The 22,152-nt window shown below is 49.4% G+C and overlaps 1 protein-coding gene and 2 pseudogenes across 4 annotated transcripts in view; 1 reads left to right on the top strand and 2 right to left on the bottom strand.

Annotated features, from left to right (window-relative positions):
• TINAGL1 (tubulointerstitial nephritis antigen like 1) overlaps positions 1 to 452 on the bottom strand; it is a 33,891-nt gene extending 33,439 nt beyond the window's left edge. For both annotated transcript variants that reach the window (XM_082614878.1, XM_082614880.1), the window contains exon 1: positions 375 to 452. The gene's annotated coding sequence lies outside the window, so the exon portion shown is untranslated. The remainder of the gene's footprint in view (positions 1 to 374) is intronic.
• Positions 1 to 22,152, top strand: part of LOC309799101 (methylosome protein WDR77-like) — a 460,959-nt pseudogene that overhangs the window by 364,614 nt on the left and 74,193 nt on the right. The gene's annotated exons all lie outside the window — the stretch shown is intronic.
• Positions 3,399 to 12,323, bottom strand: LOC309800726 (ornithine decarboxylase-like; annotated as a pseudogene). Its single transcript has 7 exons — positions 12,141 to 12,323; positions 11,462 to 11,635; positions 10,802 to 10,974; positions 10,053 to 10,187; positions 8,264 to 8,429; positions 7,615 to 7,762; positions 3,399 to 3,841 (listed from the first exon to the last, which is right to left on the bottom strand). The product of its transcript is annotated as an ornithine decarboxylase-like (transcript).

The raw sequence follows: 22,152 nt of genomic DNA, 5'->3' as shown, positions 1-22,152 counted from the left end.
ACCCAAGGATTTTGCTCTGCCGCTGTCGCTTCTCTCTTCTGCATCTTATCTTCCCCTCTGTCGGTCATCCCTGTGAGCCTACAAACACGCCATAATATCTCTCATCTTAAAACAAACCCCTCCTTGACTCTACGGGGCGCCTCTTCCAGCTACCCTCCCATTTCCTGTTCCCCTTACAGCACAACTAACTCCCCGGAAGAGGTGACCACGCCCCACCCTCTCCACCATCCTCTCTGGACTCCACTTCCACCAACCTTCCTTGGCTTTGAAACCCGCTGGTTAAGACCACCAATGACCTCCGTTTTCCTGATGCCGTTCTCAGCCCTCACCTCACCCACCTCTGGGCAGTATTTGACCCAGCTGAGGGCTCCCACCTTCTTGGAGTGTTTCTCCTCTCAGTTCCCGTGCCTCGCGTCCTCTCTCTGTATGCTCACTTCCTGACTGGGCTGGGCGGCCCCAGGAATGTAAAGTCCATCCAGTGTGGACCACGCCCCATCCACGTTCATATCTGCCGTCCTGACCTCTGCCCTGAAATCCAATGCTTGTATCTGACTCCATTTGGAGGTTTAATAGGCTTCTCAAACCTGACCTTTCCGAAACTGAACTCTACATTTTAACCCCTCCCAACCTGCTTCTCCTCCCCTGCATCTCCCTTTGTGTCCCGGCAGCTTCAGCCCAAAGCCCTGGAGTTGTCCTTGACTCTTCTCTTTGTCTCTTACCCAACATCTGACCCCTCAAAAATTCTCTCGACTTGACCTTTGCAGCCTGTGCTGAACCTGGCACCTCTCACCACCCGTACTGTGACCACCATCATTTCCCAGGACTGGCAGGAACCCCTCAAGTTCTCTCTGCATCCTCTCACCTTATTCACCTGCTCAAACCTGCCAGGGCCTCCCCCTCCCCCTTCCCCGCCTTCCCCCCCTCCCCCCCACTCAGAAGAAAGTCCAATCCCTGACTTATCTGAGACTTGACAAGATCAGCCCCTGACCCTCCTCCTGCCTCATTTCCCAACACCTCCCCTCACTCACTCTGCTCACCCACAGGGCTTCTTGCCTTTGGGGAAACACTCTCCATCTCTGGCTTTGGACTTGCTGCTTCCAGTGCCTGGAACTCTCTGACTCAGCTAACCACACGGTCCCTTCAGGTCTCTGCTCACCTGCTACATCCTCAGAGAGGCCTCCCAGGCCCCTCTACCTAAAATAGCACTGTCTTCTATCACACACTGGCCCCTTGCTTGTTTTATTTTTCTTCACAGCACTTATTGCTTCCACTTCATTTTATCATTGATTTATGTGTTTGCTTATGCTCTTTTTCCAACTGGAAGTTTAGCTCCATGAACTTGATTTTTGTCCATCTTGTTCATCATGTATCGCCTGTGCCAGACACAGTCTAGGCCCTCGCATTTTATTTTATGGATGGATGGATGGATGGATGGATCAATGGATGGATCACTGGTGAATGGATGGGTGGATGGATAGATGGATGGATGGATAGATGGGTGGATTGATGGACAGATGGGTGGATGGATGGATGAATATCCACAGTCACACAGTACAGCACCCAGAGGGCAAAACACAAAACACACCAACATCTCTTGCATCTGAATACAACTTTATTTTTCCCCTAAAGCGCACTCATATTTGTACTTCCAGATATTTCTGGGGAGGTAAGGGTAGACGTTTCCACTCCCAATTTTCAGGCTCTTGGAGGAGACAGATGGATAACACGTAATCCAAAGGCTGCATGAACCCTCTGGCTTCCTTGGGTGGCATGTGCAGGTACCTTTCCCTTCTCCTCAGATGGTTGGCGGGGAAAGCTCTGTAGCCCAAGGATGCCGGAAGATTCCTCTGGTCTCGGCTGGGCTGGGGAGGCAGCAACAAGGTTGGTAAGGCTGATTCTGGTGGATGGGGAGGACCCTTTGCAGAAGCTGGAGATCAGAGAATGTCTTGTCTTATCAGGCGAAGCTTAAAAAAGGACACAGGACACAGGAGGTGGGTGACTTGGCCTCTGGGGCCCTCTCTCCCTTTCCCTCGCTGCAGCAAGGTGACTGGTCATCCCGATGTGTCCCGACCCCTACCTCTGTCATCATCCTTCCCTGTAGGATACATTGTCTTTTTGAGCTCACAACTCCCCAAATGTTGTTGTTTTTAAAGTTTTAGTGTGTCCAGGGGACATGTAGTAGCATCTGCCCTGCTTCGGAGTTGGCTGTATCCACACCTTGTCCATTCAACCTCCCAACCTGGGCGTTTCTTAAGGCCAAGGTCAGGTCTGAGGCACCCACATGGCGCATTAGCTGTGTGGCCAGATGCTGTGTGCATGCTCCCTGAGGATGGCCAGACCGTGGGGGCAGGGGTGGCCTCTGAGCAGGCCAGGGCTAGGATCAGGGCAGCCAGAGGCAGGTGAACATGAACTGACCTTGAATGAGGATTTGCATTATCTGGCTTAATCCTCTCAACAGCCCTACAAGGGGAATGCTAATCTCACCCTCACTTCACAGATGGGGAAACTGAGGCTCTGACCACACTGCCAGGATGTGGTGGAGCCTGGATTCCCTCCAGACCTGTCTGACTCCAATGCCCCTGCTCTCTCCACTAGGGTGGGTGCCTATGGTTCACGTAAACCTTTCTGGAACAACGCAGGGGTCACTAACTGGAGGAAAGGAAGGACCAAAGCGTCACAAGGTGCTGGTCAATGAAGGTTGCCTCACATTCCAGGGCACGGCCTTCAGGGGGCACTCTTGTAATAGCGCAGGTTCCTCTCCCTGCCCCACCCCAGGGTCTAGGGGGTTAGGAGCAGGGAGGGTAGGATCAGCCTCCCGGAAGAGCTAACCTAGGCTTCAGGCCCACTTAGGGAGAAGATAGTTTTGAACCTTAGGTTGCCGCATCATTTCAGAGGCACCCAAACCTCTGTTTCCTCCACGCTACTCCTCCCCCCAGATCCCTGCCCCCAAGCATCCCTGCGTGGGCGCACCGAGGTGTCTGAAGCCCCTCCATTCTGGCTTTGTCTCAGCCTACAGCGTGGTCTCCAGCAGGCTCCTGTGGAAGGAATGTGCCAGTAGAGAGGTGTTCTAGGGTACCCTCTGCTACCTAAGGAGGCAAACCCTAGGTTGGGCCCAGAGGGGATCCTGGGGCGGGGCTGTGAGGGAGCCTGGAGCTGGGGGGGAAGGGACACCTGAGGAGGGAACCCGGAGGGCAGCTGCAGATGGTCAGAGCCGAGCGGGGTGGCGGTACCTCAGCCAAGGGGCTGAGGGTCATCTGGGGACACAGGGCTGCCTGATTCTGCCCACAAAGGCATCTACGCATCAGGGCTGTCAGAACTGCCCAGGTGGGCTACCTTGGACTTACCTGTGGAGAGGCTGTAACCGGGTCAACCCCACAGGCAGAGGCCAGTGTCAAAGGTCAGCCAGACACCTTGGGCTTTGCTGGGGCCAGTTGGGGGAGTAGGGTATTTCCGGGGCCTGGGACCCCAGAGCTCAGCCACCAACTCCCCTTGCCAAGTTCAGATCCTGGTGAGAGCCCCTCACTGCCCAGCCCCTTTCCACCTCCCCCAGACACCTGAGCTCCGGTCCCGTGGTGCAGCAGATGGGAGGGGAGAGGGAAGCCGCTGAAGGCAGAGCTCATGGCGGACGTGTAGGCGCCCATGGAGGGGAAGACCAGCCAGTCGCCCAGGTCCAGCTCGGGCAGCTGCACCTCCTTCAAGAAGAGCTTGTCAAAGGTATTGCACGTGGGGCTGTAGAGGGTGCAAGAGAAGAGGGGCAGCTTGGGGCGGAGGTCCTGCAGGGACATGGTGGTGGGGGGGTGGGGATCAGAGAAGGAAGACACCCCCCCCTTCACTCCCCAGCCTGCAGGACATGCCCCCAGGGCACCAGAGGGAAGGTACCAGCAAAGACTCTGTCATTCACCCACTCTGACCAATTCCTGAGTGGTCCCTATGTGCCAGGCACTGTTCTTGACCCTGCCCTCATGGAGCTTATGCTCTAGAGATATACTCCTGCCCTGCCAATTCACAAGTGCAGACACAGATGGGACCTCAGTTTTCCCATTTATAAAGTGGGAAGATTTTATTTAATAATCACTCAAAATACCGGGCCTCAAACCTGGCTGCACTGCAAACTCCTGAGGATCGTGTCAGGGTCCCAACCCATGAGAAGTTCCGATATCAATGGTCTGTGGCATGGTCTGGGCATAGGGGTGTTTTAAAGTTTCCCAGATGATTCTAATGTGAAGCAAAGTTTGAGAATCTCTACTTCCTAAGTCTCCTGCATCTCCAAGATTCAAGGACTCTGGAACCACAAACATAACGACACAGAGAAATGCACAGGGAAACACAAACAGCCAAACAGCTGCACACACACCCCTTCACAGACCCATGGACCTGGACACCCACCTTCCTGCACAGGTGTAAATCGACAGGCCCACACAGAGAAATGCACACACACAGAAGTGCACCTGCCAATACACATAGACACACATACACATCCTGGTACATGCACGAGGTGTGACAATCTGTCAAGCCACCGATAATCTGAGATCTTTCGCCTCTCCCCTGGCAGCAGGGAGCCCTGCCCAAAGAGGGCTGGACTAGGGGATCTCAGAGTCTGGGAGGTGCCAGAGCCACAAAAAGTTCTCCTTACCTTCACCACAATGGGCATCCTGGGTTCAGGCTCCCTGGGAAAATGCAGAATGTGCCCTAGTGGCCGTTGTTGAGATAGAACAGCAGCTTCCAGTAGCCTCCTGAGAGCAGGCAGATGGCAGGACCGAGCTGTGCTCAGCCAGGTCTCACCGCTGACCCGAGCCCAGCACCCTTGGGGGAGGCCTGACCCTCTGACCAGCGCTGGATAACCCCTGTTCCCTGCTCCAGGAGTCTTCTCTGAACCCATGCACGGTTGGGGCCTGTCCTCTGCTCTCCCACTGCCCCCCCGCTCCCCACATCGGAGTGTTGCCCCTCTTCCTCCTCTCCTCATAAGAATAATCTAACATACCATGAGATATAGCCCAGGCATTGTTCTAAGCTCTCTACATGTATTAAGCTATTTAACTTGTAACTACACTCTGAGTAGGTACAATGAGCCCTGGTTTACAGTTGAGAAAACTGAGTCTCATCAGAAGTCACACAGGAGATTGTGGCAGGTCTGAGATTTGTCCCCAGGTCGCAGGTCTCAGGTACTCTGCCCTCACCTTAGACCAGGTTCCCTGAGCCCCTGCTGCATGAGTCAAAACTGGGGGCAAACGGCCTCTTCATGACCTAATTCCATCATGGCTGCTCCTCAGGGATGTGCTGATTTGTCAGTTTCCTTCCTCAAAGGGGTGCCTGTATAAACCACATGTTCTTGATGCTCTGGCATCTGGGGCCTTGCTGACCGTGGAGAGACTGCTCCTCCCCAGGCTGGTTAATTCCTAGAGATAGCAAATGACTGCCTTACAAGAGCGCCTTTCCTGGGCAAGCCAACCAATCCAGCGTCTATACCGCAAACTGCCTGCTAGACGGAGCTCCCAGAACTTGAGGCACTACCTCTGGCTAGTGGCCCCAGGGCAGTCCTTACCCCCACAACTCGCTGAAATTGCTCAAACTAGCCAGTCCCACACCTGCCGATCCAGCCCACCCTGCCTCACCCACTCCTATCCTTGAAAACCACAGTAGAGGCTTTGGCCTGGCTTTCCCCTTTGTCCTTCTGCCTGCTGAACCACTCCGGTCCTTCCCCTTGTGGCCCTGTGTGGCCTGCCATGCATCTGGTTTCTCCAGAGGAAACTTGTGAGTAATAACCTCTCCTTCATGACAGTTATTTCCATGTCTTACATAACCTGATTAGAACAAAAACAGTGCCCAACTCTGACAAGCACAGGGTACAGCACAATTGTCACCTCCCTCCATCTAAACATTCTGCCTCTATTGATGCTACCGAAGTAAGCGTGTGGCAGCTTTCTCTCCAGCTCCATCATACTCCTGATGCATATTGAGCTGGTGGTCACCTACGACCCCCAGATCCTTTGGACAGGACCTACTACCAAGCCGGTTTCTTCACAACCACTCTTCATCTGTTCTTAGAACACTGCTTTCTTGAATCTAAACTCAGGATTTTGTGCTGATTTCTTTTAACATTTGGAGCATTTCATAACATCTGGGCATTTTTGTGCCCAGATCTTTCTGAATATTGGTTTTTCTGCCCCCTCCCCGGTGTACTTCCCACCATCCCCTCCCTGCTTTCTTAGCTGCCATCACTGATCCCATCTCCTGTAGCCACAGCCCCAGTTGTCCCTAAACTAGTTGGTCATGAGAGGTAGTCAAGACATCCCTAAGGTCAAGAGCCCAACTCTGCTTGGCATGTAGTACAAATCCAAGAGCACCAGTGTTTGAATCAGACAGACCCAGGTCCAGCTGCACCACCAGCTAGCTGTGCTGCCTCAGACAAGTTACTTCCTCTCTCTGAGCCTCACTATCTCTACCTGTAAAATGGGAATGCCCCCAAATTATTTCACAGGGCTGTAGAGCAGAAATGAGAGAAAATATGTTTTTCATACATAACAGATACTTAATAATTGGCATCTCTTGTTACTGTGGAAATAAAAATAACAGGCCCCTAGAGACTTCCCTGGCAGATCATTGGTTAAGACTCAGCGCTTCCACTGCAGGGGGCACGGGTTCAATCCCTGATCCCATAACTAAGATCCCACAAGCCATGTGGGTCAGCCAAAACACACACATACACACACACACACACACACACACACACACAAATTACTCCTTACCATAATAAAGATATAAATTTAAAAAATAATAATTATAAGCTCCTAATACTTAGACTTTTGTTAAATGATGGCTTGAAATCATGCTTCCTATTATTGTGATAATCTTTAATGAGACATTTTGTGAAGAAATGGCAATCGGCTGACACAAGTGCCTTAGGGATTACAAAGCTGTGGGCCAATCATTTGTCAAAAAGGATAAGGGAGGAGATTAAAGCAGGTTATAAATATTTACATGTCAGTTATCATAAAGCCACAGAGAATAAAAGCACTAAGCCAGCGGGAGACATCTATTCTCCATCTCATCATGAAATGGAGTTTCTAGTTAGCTCACTGTGATAAAAGCAAACCCACCCCACTCCTGCTGCAAAAATAACAATCAAAAAACTCTCCTGTGGTGGTTAATCTCAATTGTCAAAGGTTTACCATTACCCTATAGATGTCACCCTTAACCTTCAGGCCATGACAACAACGATAATGCCTTCTTATATTTGTTGTAAGAATTTTTATTTACTCACTATATTTTTGGTATAAGAATTTGCACCTGTTAGAAAATGCCTGCTGGATGAATTTAAGGTGCACACCAGCACCATGGTGTCTGTGAACCTCATGGGCTGTATTTTGTAACTTTACCCCCATAAACACAATATAAATCCATTGGCTACTTAGGAATAATGAAGACCCTTTGTCTTGGTTCTCACCTCCCAGTCTATTTCAGAGCAACAAAATAGTGATACTAACAGGTTCATTCCTAGACCCAATTTGAAGCTTGTTTCCTGCTAATTAGCCATCCAGGGTTGGAGCCCAGACTCCCTGCCCATCCTCTCCCCTGAGGGCCGGGGAACGCCTGGATAGTGCCCTGCCCACCCACCGGGCTCCAGCACAGCCTTCCTGGCAATCATGTTGACAGCAATCATGCAGACAGATGCTGCTTAGAAGCGGTCGGGCTCTGCGATGACCTTGACGCCTCTCCCCTAGAGAAAGTCCCGGGCCAGGGCGGTGTTGATCACTCCCACCATCTGCAGGGGTAGACCCAGAGCCTAATGTGGCCAGTCCCTCTGTGGGAGCTTTACCTGCATCGTCTCCTTTCATTCCCATGACAGCTGTGTGGGAGCTGTGTGCCATTTTACTATGGAGGAAACAGGTAGAAACTGTGGCCCAGAGTGGGGAAGTAACTTGTCCAAGGGCACGTAGCACATAGCACCCTGAGATGTCTGAATTTGGAACCATTTAAATTAATATACAGTCAGTGAAGATGAAATGTTCCCTGGGTCTCAGGGATAGTAAACTTCTACCTGACTGTAGCTTAACCGGAGATATCAACTAACATGTCTAAAGAAAGACACGGAGCCAGATGTGCACGTGCTAATATATGCACACAGGCTGTGAAAGTATAGTCAGACAAATCCCAGCTACATACGCACATACAACTCACAGTTCCACGAGCTCCCCATACACACACACTCTGTCCCCTAAACCCAGGCTGGGACACCTGGCTCCCTCTCATCCTCCCCTCTCACCTCCTCAAACTTAGAGTCAGAGCCCTCCTCTCCAGGGAAGCCCCCTCCGATGTCCAGGAGACTCATGTCATGCCTGACCCCGCAGCCCATCTCAAACACGCGCCGGCAGTTGGTGATGGCCTGCGTGAAGCTATGGGGTGCCTGGCATCTTGAGCCCTCGTGGAAGCTAAACACATGTTGAGTGACATGTAGAGAAACACATGTGAAAAAGCAAGGGTCAGTAGGAAGAGAGACGGTCAGAAACACCGACACACGGTCATCCTTGAGTTGGGGCGCTCACGTTTGGGGGGTGGTCACCTCTCTTAGCAGGCCCCTCCCAGTGTCTCATTGCAGGGGCTCCCTTTCTCTTCCACCTTGGAAGGAGTGTGCTCAGAACCCCGAATCCCCATGCCGGAGGGCAGGGTGGGCTGAGGAACCAATCAGGGCTGGGTCGGGTGAGGCCGGTGCAGAAGTCCAGGGGGTGCCACAACACTAAGGAATCAAGATAAAGAACATTAAATGCGATCGTTGTAAAGAGCAACATTGATTCAGAAACATCGCTAATGAATAAAACATTAAAAATGTAAATAGGGACTTCCCTGGTGGTCCAGTGGGTAAGACTCGGTGCCTCCAAAGCGGGGGGCCCGGGTTTGATCCCTGGTCGGGGAACTAGATCCTGCATGCATGCTGCAACTAAGAAGCCCACATGCTGCAGCTAAAGATCTGCGTGCTGCAACAAAGACCCGGTGCAGCCAAAATAAAGACATACATACATACATGCATAAATATTAAATGAATAAATAAATAAATAATGTAAATAAAGACAAGATTGGTAATAGTAATTGAACCCTGAAGCAAAAGGAAAAATCAGAAATGCCAATCCTGTCTTTAGTTAAAATTTTGATATTTTCCTCATTATGAATTTTTTTGCATTATTTTTTACTTTTTCAAATATTGTATTAAAATGTTATTTATCTAGAGTACTAAGTGGTTTTTTTTCACACATACACACTGTATTTTATTTTTACAAGAGATAAATAAACTGACACCAAGCATTGTAAATGGGTGACCACAACAAAAGCAATAATGATTGCAATTACCAAACACGAAACACACTCATACTATGTCATAATATTGACGTTCAGTCCAGGAATCCTCCACTGTAACAGCTCCTTTACTTTGCAGTGAAAATTGATTTGTATATTTTTTGCCTCTGAGTCCTTGTGGGATTTTTTTTTTTTTTCGGTACACGGGCCTCTCGCTGTTGTGGCCTCTCCTGTTGCGGAGCACAGGCTCCGGGTGCACAGGCTCAGCGGCCATGGCTCACGGGCCTAGCTGCTCCGCGGCATGTGGGATCTTCCCAGACCGGGGCACGAACCTGCGTCCCCTGCATCAGCAGGCGGACTCTCAACCACTACGCCACTAGGGAAGCCCTTTTTTTTTTTTTTTTAATCCAAACAGAAAGTCACAAAAATTAAAATCATCCTCATCAGTTCACTCAGTCCCATGTAATTAATTTTTTTCATCTTGATCTTTTGTTAGCACTTTTATGAATTCATCAGTTTTCCATTAGAGTTCTGAAAATGCTTGTTCATTAACATCCCCTTAAATTTTGCACCCAGGGCCTGTGCCTCCTTTGTCCCACCCTAATCCCAGATAAGATCCAGGTTCTTCGCTGAGGACAGATGGAGCATCACGAGGTCCAGAGGGGCCTCAGCTGACCAGAGGGTGTCCAATAAGCTAAAGGCTGGAGATCGATAGTGGAAACCAGGACTCCTGCCTCCCAGGCAGGGAAAGCCAGTGCGCTCACCTGGTTCCAACCACCGCCAACCCCAGGTCTCTGGCTGACTTCAGCATATGTTCACACACCTCCAGGCTGGCCCCAAACTTGGTGCTCAGGGGCAAGATGCTCTCACTGTCCTGGGTCCACAGCCGGAGGACCAGCCTGGGAGAGGGGTGCAAAGGATACCAGGGGTTCTTAGGCACATGAGCCCCAATGCCCCCGACCCAACCTCCCTCCAGCTTCCCACCCACCCCCTGCCTCGTTCCTCTGGACTGTCCAAACATGGAGTCCCAAGGAGTGAACACACTCACTACTTACAGACTTCTTCCCAGGCAAGAAAAAGCAGGAAAAGGATAAAATTATAAATACACCTTCCACAGGTCTCCACGTTACAGGATCAGAGATGTTAAATAACTTTCCCAAGATCACACAGCATGTGACAAATGAAACTGAAATGTGAGCCCTGGTCTCCCCGACTCCAATACAAGTGCCTTTTCTATGATGTCGCCTAATGCCAGACTGCCTAATGCTAGGCTCTGCCTAGTGTCTATGCAGACACAGGCAACGTTTGTTTAGCACCAATGTGCACCAGGGAAGGCATCGGGCCACTGACCCAAATTCTTGTACTTTGCTGCTTGGGTCTGTGCCAGTCACCATATGGGACCACCTTCATCTGGTTCCTGCAGCCCAACTACATCTGCCGGGGTCCCAGGCTTGAGGTCCCTTGCTCTACCTGTCTCCACCTGTTTGCACTGCCCCTCCTCCACTGGTCTCACCTGGCCCCGGGGTGGTGCTGGGCCACCTTGATTAGCTCCCCCTCACTGTTGAAGGTCAGGAACCGAACCCCATGACGGGCAGCATACTAGATGTGCGAGCCAGGCTTGCAGGGGTTGGCATAGATGATACGAGAGGGGGCCACGCCCAGGCCCAGCCCCTGCTCCAGCTCCACCTGGCATGGGTAACAGCCAGAGTAGGGGGCTGCCTCACTGCCCTTTACTGCTTGGGGACAGGAAGCCTGGGCATAAGTAAAAGGGGCTGCCCTTGACTGAACCCCTACTATGCAGTGCGTTGAGCACAAATTGTGCTCTTTAAGCTTCTAGACTCTTCTAAGGAAAGTATAGTTGGCCCCATTTTCAAAAGGAAGGAACTGCGGCTCAGGTGAAATGGCTGTGCCAGGACAGGAATGGGGTCTGTGGCTTCAAGCCTGTGCTTCCACTCATTCGCTCAGGCTGTCTGCCTTAGTCACGTGGACCAGTGGGAGGTCGACCACACCCATAGTTCATTCATTTATTCCTTCCCAAACAATTGAGGACTACGAGTGTCATCTCCTGTTCAGGGTGCTGCAGTCCCCACTCCAGGACCCTTGGCACCTGGCCTTTTTTTCCAGGAAGTGTCAGGCCTGTGAATGAGACAATTGGCCTTGGGCTCAGGCTCACCTGGCTGGCACAGTCGAAGCCGGTGCCCAGGGTGGCCAGGACATGCAGCACCCAGGGGCTACTGTTGCACTTCACCACATAGAAGGATAAGACCCGAGGCAGGGCCTGGCGGAAGACCTGATGGCGGCTGGCCAGCATGCCCAGGTCAACCACCATGAAGGGGTCTTGGCGATCCTGCCAGCACAGGGAAAGAGGAAGAGAAGGCTGGGTAGTGGGTTATCTCAGCTAATCCTCAAAACAACTCTATGCAGTAAGTACTATTGCTGTTGCCATTTCAGAGATTGGGAAACAAAGGCTCAGAAAGAGGAAGTCACTGGCTCAAGGTCACAGAGCAAGTACATGGCAAAGATAGGATTTGACGCCAGGCCTTCTAACTCTTAAAATAGGGGGACAAGAGGGCAGCAGTCTTTGTAGATCAAAGCTCCAACCCTCAATCAGACAGCTTGGCACTGGGTAAAACTCCAAGTGGTGGGGTGGGGAGAGAGCTAGAAGGGGACAGAAATATTCCATCACCCCCAGCAGAACAGAACCTTGGAATAAGACCTAGGAGACTGACATAAGACTGTAAAACAGAAAGTCTTATTGCTTGCCCACCAAGTAGAGACTGAGACACCCTCTTCCCTCCCTACTCACCCCCTTCCCTTCCCTCCCCTTTCCTCCCCTCCCCCTCCCTCCCTACCAAATCGGAGAGCTCCCTGATCTTCTTCAGGACCACCTGCCAGGCAGTTTCCCCAGCCTCCAGATTGATGAGATCCTTTGGCCACATGCTTACGGGGCTTTCTTCACTTTCCTTTGGGTTCCCGACGGGAGTGCTCATCCCCGACACTCCAACCAAGCCCTCAGCCAGGCGCAGTTCCGACATCCTGGAAAGGGCTTGCACTGAGGATGGGGCCTCTTCCCTCCTCCCAGCTCCCTGAGGGCCCCGGAGCCAGAGTTCCTAGGCCATAATTTCTCAGCCCTCCCCTTCAGCCACAAGAGCTCCACAGAGCCCTCGTGAATTTTCCCATCTGTAAAATGGGCCACTGGCCCGGTCCAGCCTGCTTCAGAGACCTGGTGGGGGACCAAGCCAGATACATAGGCTGTGCACACAGAATAGGGGGTTGGCATCCTCTTCCAGGCTCCTCCACACACGTGTTCCCATTCACAGATGAGAAAACTGAGACCAGAAAAGATAAGTGCAGAATCCAGGATCTTCAGATTGTAGAGCTCAGAGCCAGGGCCCAGGAGATGATCTAGGTCCAAGGTCCCCATTCTACGCACAGGGATGAGAGGCCCAGAGAGACGAAGGGACTTGATCGAGGTCACCAAATGGCCAGTGGCAGAGCTAGGCTTGGCACACGGGCTCCCTAGAGCAGCCACTGGACCTGCTGCTGGCCACACTTCCCTGAGACCGAAGTGAGGGTGGCCTGCAGCCAGAGGCCTTCTGCTTCCGCAGCTGGGACTGCACCCATGCCCCCCACGCCACACGCAGACTCACCTGGTGCCTATTGTGGCCTGCTTCCCTAGCCACAACCCAGGGGGCCAGGATCTGTGGCGACTGGGCTTCGGGTAAATCCCATGGGAAGAGCAGAACTCAGCCCAGATCTCAGGGGCCAGGGCAAATACCACCCCAGGCTGTCCCTCCAAACCTTGGCCAGCCCTGCCTGCTCAGCCCACACCTCCCAGGCCCCGAGAACTAACCCTCCTTTGTCACCCACACGACAGGATCACAGGTGAAGTCAGCCTCCAATTATAAGTGAACATCAGAGACAATCAGAGTAGAGGGACCCTGGGAACCGGCGTCCACCCTTCCCACTTCACAGATGGAAACACTGAGGGGCCCAGAGGTCTCCGGAAGACTCAGCAAACCTGGAGGGGGGTAGAATCAGGACCTCAGACTCTAATCACGGGCCGGTTCCACTGCCTCAGAGCAAGAGCTGGTCTCTCCTGGTGCTGCGCCTCTGCCCTCCACGGCAGATTTAAATACCTCGCTGGAAGTTTTTCCAAACGGAAAAGTGAGCCTATCTGCATCACTCAGTGTCCAGTCACGTCCCTCCTCCCTGGGCCCGCCCTCCCTCTCCATGTGGGCTGCTGAGGTCTCTGTGACCTCTTGTCTCTCCCAGGCTGAAGTCATCACCTTGGGGCCGCCCACCCTCTAGGATGTCAGCCGTCACTTCCTGCAGGCTCACACCCCACCTCTGTGCTGTGACCAGAGCCTCCTTGCCATTCCAGGAAGGCAGTTCAGCAAGGAGCCGGCTCCTGCCCTGACTCTTCTTTTCTGCCAGCCCTGCCTGGCCTTCTGCTCACTTGCGGCCTCCAACCCTTTTCCCTCCCACCAGGGGTCAATGCCCCCTGCCTCCCATCCCCCTTAGGCTCCGGGAGCTTAAACATCTAGGAAGGGGCAACAGGTAGAGCCTGGATTGGAGGGAGGAACTTGCTGCAGGACCAGGACAAATCCCTTAACTTCTAGAGCCTCATTAATCCCATCTGTGATTCCAAACAAGATAGTAAAGTCCAGGCTTTTACAGAGACCCCCACCTACTCTCACCCCAGACTGATTCAGCTGGAACAGACTTCTAGCCCTGCTTCTTAGATGCTGTAAGTTCTTGGGCAGATGACCTCACCTCTGGGGGCCTCAAGATGGCGATAAACCAGCAGGTGGTCGTGAGGATTAAATGAGATGAAAAGAGTTTAGCCAAGTGCCAGCATATACCAGTAATCATGATAATAGCAACAAGAATGGCCAATATTACTAAGCCCTAAATAAGTGTCAGGCATTACTCTGAGTACTTTATGTGGGTCAGTCATGGAGTCTTCATAGCAGCTTATGAGACAAATTCCACCCAGAGCCAGCTACACATCTGTGGGACACTGGACAAAGCAAATCTGTGTCGGATGGGGGACCCCCATGGGGTTGCAACCTCAGCACCAGGACGAGCTCAGTACCTGGATTAATGCTGGACAAGACGCTCCTGGTGTGTTGCCTACCCAACATGCGGGGTGTCGCCAGCCTGGGGTGAGGACAGCTGCCACCTTGCCCTGCACTGAGACCTGTGAGGCCATGTGCCTGACCCCAACTTCTCGGCTCTAGGCAAATCCATATGGATAGAGCTGGCCCCGACCAGATCTCCGGGAAGCAGTGGAGCCCAACCGGAAACTGTTCCCCCACAAGCCATGGTAACTCTCCTACCCCTGCTCTGCCCACAGTGACAGGTACGTGGGTGAAGCTCAGACTCCTGCTAATGTGTGACCATCAGAGCCCTGTCAGAACCAGAAGGGACATAGGCTCCTTCTCCACCTCTTCTCCCATCCTGTACGTGGGAAAGCTTAGAGACCAGAAGGAGAAAAGGGCCAAAACTCCCCTGGCGAGCTGGTGGTGGACTTGGCCTTCAGGCCACCTCCGCACGCTGCAGATCCTGGGTGGGTTCTGGTTCCGGGTCCACTGCCCTGGAGGATGTATTGGCCTCTGCTTATGTGCAGATTCTTGCCTTTCTCTGTGGGTTTAAATATTTCTTTGAAAATCTCTCTAAATGGGAAAGTCGATCACATCCCATCAGGCCATGGGGCTGGGCCACATCCCCCTCCTCCCACGCCCTTCCCACCCACCACCTGGGCCCCTCATCTCCTTGTCTCTCTACCTTCCCATGCAGGCTGCCAGGGTTCACTCTGTCACCTGCTTGTCTCTCCCAACTGCCTCCGCCAGCCCAGGCAGCCCCTCCTCCTTCAGGCTGGGCCCACCTGTGTGGTCCCTGGGCCTCTCTTGACTGCTGCTCAGCCCAGACCTGGGTGGCGGAAGTACTGAGGATCTCAGGGATACAGAACCTGGGCCCTCAGTCCTACCCCTGAAGCAGCTTGAGGAGGAAGGCCTTGTGTCCCTTGAACTCAAGAAGACAGTTGGGGACACAATTTAGCTTGGAGGCAGATCAGTTAGGAAGCAGGAAACTAAAGCCACTTCAGCTATTCACAACAGAGACAATTTTATGCAGAGGATTGTTTCCACAGGTGATGGAGCACTTGAGGGCCAAACAGGGAACAGTGAAGCAAACTGGATCCTGGCAGGAAGTTATTCCCATGCCTGGACTGGAGGGGCAAAGGCAAAAGTGATGTTCCCCAAACCGGAGTCGGAGGTCACTTTGTGGAAGTTGGAACCATGGAGGCACAGTCACTGCCTAGGAAGCTACCTGGGACAGAGAGGTGGAGGAGACACAGCCTGGTTTCTCCCATGGCCTCCCAGCCTCATGACAGTGCCCCCCAGTGGCTGACCCCTGCCAGAAGCCAGCCCTTTGGGAGTTGGGACAGAGTCAGGGAGGGACAGAGAATGGATGGGGAGGGGGGCAAGCAGACCCAGGATGATCACAGGTGGTAGGAGGCTCCTTACAGGTAGAGACATTTACCTGAGCCCTCGAGGGTGAGAAAGTGCCAGCCAGGCCAATACTGGGCAGAGCATTCTAGGTGTTGGTAACTGCTGGTGCAAAGGCTCAGAGGTGGGAACAAGCTTGGGCCCCAGGAGTAGAAAGGAATGTAGCGGTGGAAGAAAGGAGGTGGGAATTTGCTGGGCTTCAAAGTCAATGTATAATACAAGTCAAGTAAGCCTGATATTACAGATGTGAAAATGGGGAGGGGGGTGCAAAATGTGGCATCCAGCATACAAAGAACCCTTCTAATAAGATGATCTCAAATCCAGACCTGATCTCGAGCGAGCTAGACACTTGCAGATGGAGAGGATTTCAGTTCTGTACCAGCTCCCCCTTTCTTCCTAAATGCACAACCCCGAGGGATGCTCCTTGTCCATTTCCCAGCCTCGCCAGCTATACACGCCACCCTGGTGATGTCTGCGCTCTCTCTCCAGAGCTGCAGTGCTTGCTTTCTTGGCTTGTGTGTTCCTTTTGCTGGGAACACTCTTCCATCACACGTTCAAATCATGCTTTCTTTTGCTTACAGGAATCATTTGTTCAGGGTTAATTCAAGAGTGGGTCAGCTCAGCTGCTGAGGCACCAAAACACCCAGGAAATGAAGGGAGAGAAGAAAACTGAGTGTCACCAAAACTCAGTAAGAGATTGGAAGTCAAACTTTGGTAGGTCACATGGGGTGAGGTGACACTCATGTAACCACTTCTCATAATCACACTGGCTTCAGGAGCAGATGGGTGTGGTAAACTGCAGGGCTTTTGCTTTGCAAGAAAGACTGCAAGTTTGGGCAGAGCTGAATTGCTTAAGACAGAAGGGAGAGGTGGGGTCACCAGCAGGGCCCTCTGTTACCAGCAGGCCCATACTTCTACCCTCTCTCTGTACAACTTCCTCTGAATGAATGTTAAACAAATATTTAAGGGACATTTATTTAATGCTGGAACCACGGGGTATCCACATGTAAAAGAATGAATTGGACTGCTACTTCATACCATACATAAATGTTAACTCAAAATGGATGAAAGACCCAAATATAAGAGCTAAAACTATAAAACTCTTAGAAGACAAGATGGGAGTATATTCATGACCTTGGATTAGGCAATGGTTTCTTAGATATGGGGAGAGACTGTTAATGTATACAGGATTTCTTTCTGGGGTGACAAGAACATTTAAACATTAGATTGTGGCAATGGTTGCACAACACCGTGAAGATACAAAAAAAAAAACAACAACAGAGAATTGTACACTTTAAATGGGTGAAATGTGTGGTATGTGAATATCTCAAAATATTTTAAAAAAGAATATTCATACCATGTTCTTGGATTGGAAGAATCAATATTTTGAAAATGACTATACTACCCAAAGCAATCTACAGATTCAATGTAATCCCTATCAAACTACCAATGGCATCCTTCAAAGAATTAGAACAAAATATTTTACAATTTGTATGGAAACACAAAAGACCCTGAATAGCCAAAGCAATCTTGAGAAAGAAAAACGGAGCTGGAGGAATCAGGCTCCCCGACTTCAAACTATACTACAAAGCTACAGTAATCAAGACAGTATGGTACTGGCACAAAAACAGAAATATAGATCAATGGTACAGGATAGAAAGCCCAGAGATAAACCATGCACCTTATCTTTGACAAAGGAGGCAAGAACATACAATGGAGAAAAGATAGCCTCTTCAATAAGTGGCGCTTATTGAAGGGAGAGGGAAAACTGGACAGCTACACATAAAAGAATGAAATTAGGACACTCCCTAACACCATACACAAAGATAAACTCCAAATGGATTAAAGACATAAATGTAAGACCAGACACTATAACTCTTAGAGGAAAACACAGGAAAAACACTCTTTGACATAAACCACAGCAAGATCATTTTTGACCCACCTCCTAGAGTAATGGAAACAAAAACAAAAATAAACAAATGGGACCTAATGAAACTTCAAAGCTTTTGCACAGCAAAGGAAACCATAAACAAGTCGAAAAGACAACCCTTAGAATGGGAGAAAATATATGCAAATGAAACAACGGACAAAAGATTAATCTCCAAAATATATAAACAGCTCATGGAGTTCAACATCAAAAAAACAAACAATTCAATTAAAAAATCGGCAGAAGACCTAAATAGACATTTCACCAAAGAAGATATACAGATGGCCAAGAAGCACATGAAAAGACACTCAATATCACTAATTATTAGAGAAATGCAAATCAAAACTACAATGAGGTATCACCTCACACTGGTCAGAATGGCCATTATTAAAACATCTAGAAACAATAAATGCTGGAAGGGATGTGGTGAAAAAGGAACCCTCCTGCACTGTTGGTGGGAATGTAAATTGATACAACCACTATGGAGAACAGTATGGAGGCTCCTTAAAAAACTAAAAATAGAACTACCATAAGACCCAGCAATCCCACTAACTGACCATATACCCTGAGAAAACCATAATTCAAAAAGAGACATATACCACAATGCTCACTGCAGCACTATTTACAATAGCCAGGACATGGAACCAACCTACATGTCCATCACAGATGAATGGATAAAGAAGATGTGGCACATATATACAATGGAATATTACTCAGCCATAAAAAGAAACAAAATTGAGTTATTTGTGGTGAGGTGGATGGACCTAGAGTCTGTCCTACAGAGTGAAGTAAGTCAGAAAGAGAAAAACAAATACGGTATGCTAACACACATATATGGAATCTAAAAAAAATGGTACTGATGAACCTAGTGGCAGGGCAGGAATAAAGACGTAGACATAGAGAATGGACTTGAGGACATGGGGTGGGGAGGGGGAAGCTGGGGCGAGTAACATCGACATATATACACTACCAAATGTAGAATAGTTAGGTAGTGGGAAGCAGCAGCATAGCACAGGGAGATCAGCTCAGAGCTTTGTGATGACCTAGAGGGGTGGGATAGGGAGGATGGGAGGGAGGCTCAAGAGGGAGGGGATATGGGGATATATGTATGCATATGGCTGATTCACTTTGTTGTACAGCAGAAACTAATACAGTATTGTGAAGCAATTATATTCCAATAAAAATCTATTTAAAGAAAGTTAGAAAAATTAGCACCATTAAAAAAAAAAGAATATTCGCTTAAAGAGACACCACAATATTACTAACCTACAAAGTGGCTCTCAGTCCAGCCCTGAGTAAAACAGACAGAACATAGATCTTGCAAACCTGCCAGTCTGAGTTTGAATCAAATCTAGAAACCTAGAAAGCAATTTATCTACTCTAAGCGTCAGGATTCTCACCCATGGAAAGGGTATGATAAGAAACACCTACAAGGTAGATTCTTAAATGCACACACTCTTAGATTGTCAGAATCTCTAAACCAAACATCTTAGACCTGAAAAGATATGTGGTCAAACCTCCCTGTCTCTCGGTATATAAATCCTCTTTTCAACTTCCTAAATAGGTCATCATCCCACTAGGTTGCTTGCATACACCCCAGGGACAGGGAGCTCACCCCACTTCCTGAGGCAGCCAGCCCTATTCTTGAACAGCTCTGATTGATGATGAGGTCTTTCTTTAAACTCTGTCTCTTCCTGGTTGACTCTTTTTTATTTTATTTTATTTTATTTTTTATTTTTGGCTGTGTTGGGTCTCCGTTGCTGCACGCAGGCTTTCTCTAGTTGCAGTGAGCGAGGGCTACTCTTCGTTGTGCTGTGCGGGCTCCTCATTGCGGTAGCTTCTCTTGTTGTGGAGCACGGGCTCTAGGCACGCAGGCTTCAGTAGTTGCAGCACACAGGCTCAGTAGTTGTGGCTCGCAGGTTCTAGAGCACAGGCTCAGTAGTTGTGATGCACGGGCTTAGTTGCTCCACGGCATGTGGGATCTTCCCACACCAGGGCTTGAACCTGTGTCCCCTGCATTGGCAGGCAGATTCTTAACCACTGCGCCACCAGGGAAGCCCCTGGGTGACTCTTATAGGTCCTGCCTCCTCCCTTTCAGGCCCCCACAGAACCCCTTCAGTGACCTGAAATTTGTATCAATATGTCCCTGAGTCTGTCCTTTTCTGGGTCAAAAACTCCCTCTGATTTCCATCTAATATAACTCTGCGGTTTTCCCAGTGCAGAAGCAAAGTTCCAGAGAGATTCACCACAGATAACACAGAGGCTGAGAGATCACATGGTGAGTTGGGGGACCAGCCCGTCTACCCAGAGCTCCTACGACAGACAGCAGAATGTGTCAGCACTAGGTCTTCCCCGGGGCTTCGACTAAGTTCCATATGTTGGCTCCTAGCTTGGGGATGAGTGCAGGATTGATCAGAGAGACATCATGACTAACACAGCACCCAGCACCAAGGACCCCTCTCCAAACTGAGCCTCCACCTCATTCAGCCTGCCTGGTCGGGCTTGTGTCCTGAGTCTCTTTGAAGCATGGCTGGAATGACTCACCAACATCCAACAATTATGCCAGTCCCAGGAAGAGCAGAAAGATGGGGAAACAGGCTCTCTTTTTGCAAGTTATCCCCAGTTTTGTGGGAACGATGGATATGTAGACAACCAGAGACCAGAGAGGAGGACTTAGTATTCCCATTGTATTTAGACTAAAAGATGAAGAGACTTGCTCAGAGTCATACAGTTGGTAAGACAGAGCAGGAATTTGAACCCAGTTCTGTTGACCTCAGAGGCTCTGTTCCCGGGAATGAAAAGGCAGCATAATTCAGTGATTAAACACATAGAATTTAATGTGCCCAATGGAGATGATGATGATGGGGGAGGTGAAGATAATATAATTATTTATCAAGTGCTTACTACCACACACCCTGCCAGGTATCAACTCATTCAATACTCACAAAATCTTACGGATGTAATTATAGTTATTATCCCCATTTTAAGGTGATGAAACCAAGGCAGGGAGAGGCAGGATAATAATAAAATCTACTTAATAGGACCATGGAGAGTAAATGAGGTAATGCATGGAAAGCCCATAGTTTAGTGCTTTCATGACACTGGTTAAGTACTTAAACTGTAGTTAACAATAATGATAATAAGATAAGGGCCTTAGAGATCATCTAAACCAGAGACCTTAAACCTTTTGTCTTAAAAATTAAATATGGACCCTATAGGGGATATTTGTCGTGTCTTGTGGATGCCCGGCATCTCTGAACACCCCTCCTGGAAGTCCCGTCTCTCCAATGTGGAAGCAAGAAACCAACTTTGCCAAGTTTGCTTGCAGCCAGGATGTGTGAAAGCATGACCTGGGCTCTATCAGGTTGATCTGAAGGCAATGAGGACTGGCTAGTATTACAAAAGTGACTCTAGCCACTGCCATGGTGTGTGATGGTGAAGCAGTGGTTAATTAAATTGTTGCCTGCTGTCAGTTGGAATGAAGTTCCCATTGAAAAGTAAGGCTTTAGGGACCAAATGTCTAGTGCCATAAAATGGCACAAAAGGCAGAAGGAATACCAGTATTTGGGGTGGAGAAACTTCTGCCTGTCCTAGAGAATTTAGGGAAATAATATGGCAAGCTCAGAGGCATAATTTATTGGCACAAGACATGGCCAGAGAATCAGGAACTTTCTATGACTAAACTGTAAAGAATCTCTCATCTCTTGCTGCTGAAGAGATGAATGAGCCAATAAAGGAAATAAAAGTTTGAGAATGCAAGTTGCCATATCACAACATCAGTTAAATTTATAGCCTTACCTCACGTGCGCGCACGCACGCACACATACACACATCTACTAAAGTTAAACATACACCCATCCTATGACTCAGCAATTCCATTTCTGAGTATACACTCAAAAGAAATAAGAAATACTCAACTGAAATATGTCCACCAAAAGACGTGTACAAAATCATAGCAAGTTTATAATATCGTCAAACTGGCAACAATCTAAAAGTCAATCAATCATAGAACTGACAAATAAATTCATATATATCTCATGGAATACTACACAGCAATGAAAAGGAACAAACTAATGCTAATAGTAAAACCATGAGTGAATCTCACAGACATATGTAGAGAAAAAAAAAAGACAGACCCAAAATAACAATACATACATACTTCATGATTTTATTTATATGAAGTTCAAAAACAAGTAAAATTAATCTACTCTGACAGTAGTCAGAAGAGTCATTTCCTCTGGGTAGGAGGCTACTGGCAGGGAGGGAGTGTGAGTGAGCCTTCTGGGTTCCTGGAAATGTCCTATATCTTATATCTGGTTCTACCAGTGGTAATACAGAATATACTTACAGATCCTCCCCTACTAACCATGGGGTTATGTCCCAATAAACCCATTACAAGTAGAAAATATCTTAAGTTGAAAATGC

Source organism: Mesoplodon mirus (genome assembly GCF_964341445.2).
Source record: "Mesoplodon mirus genome assembly, chromosome: 3".
Classification (NCBI taxonomy): Eukaryota; Metazoa; Chordata; class Mammalia; order Artiodactyla; family Ziphiidae; genus Mesoplodon; species Mesoplodon mirus.
This window is presented reverse-complemented; position numbering and strand designations above follow the sequence as displayed.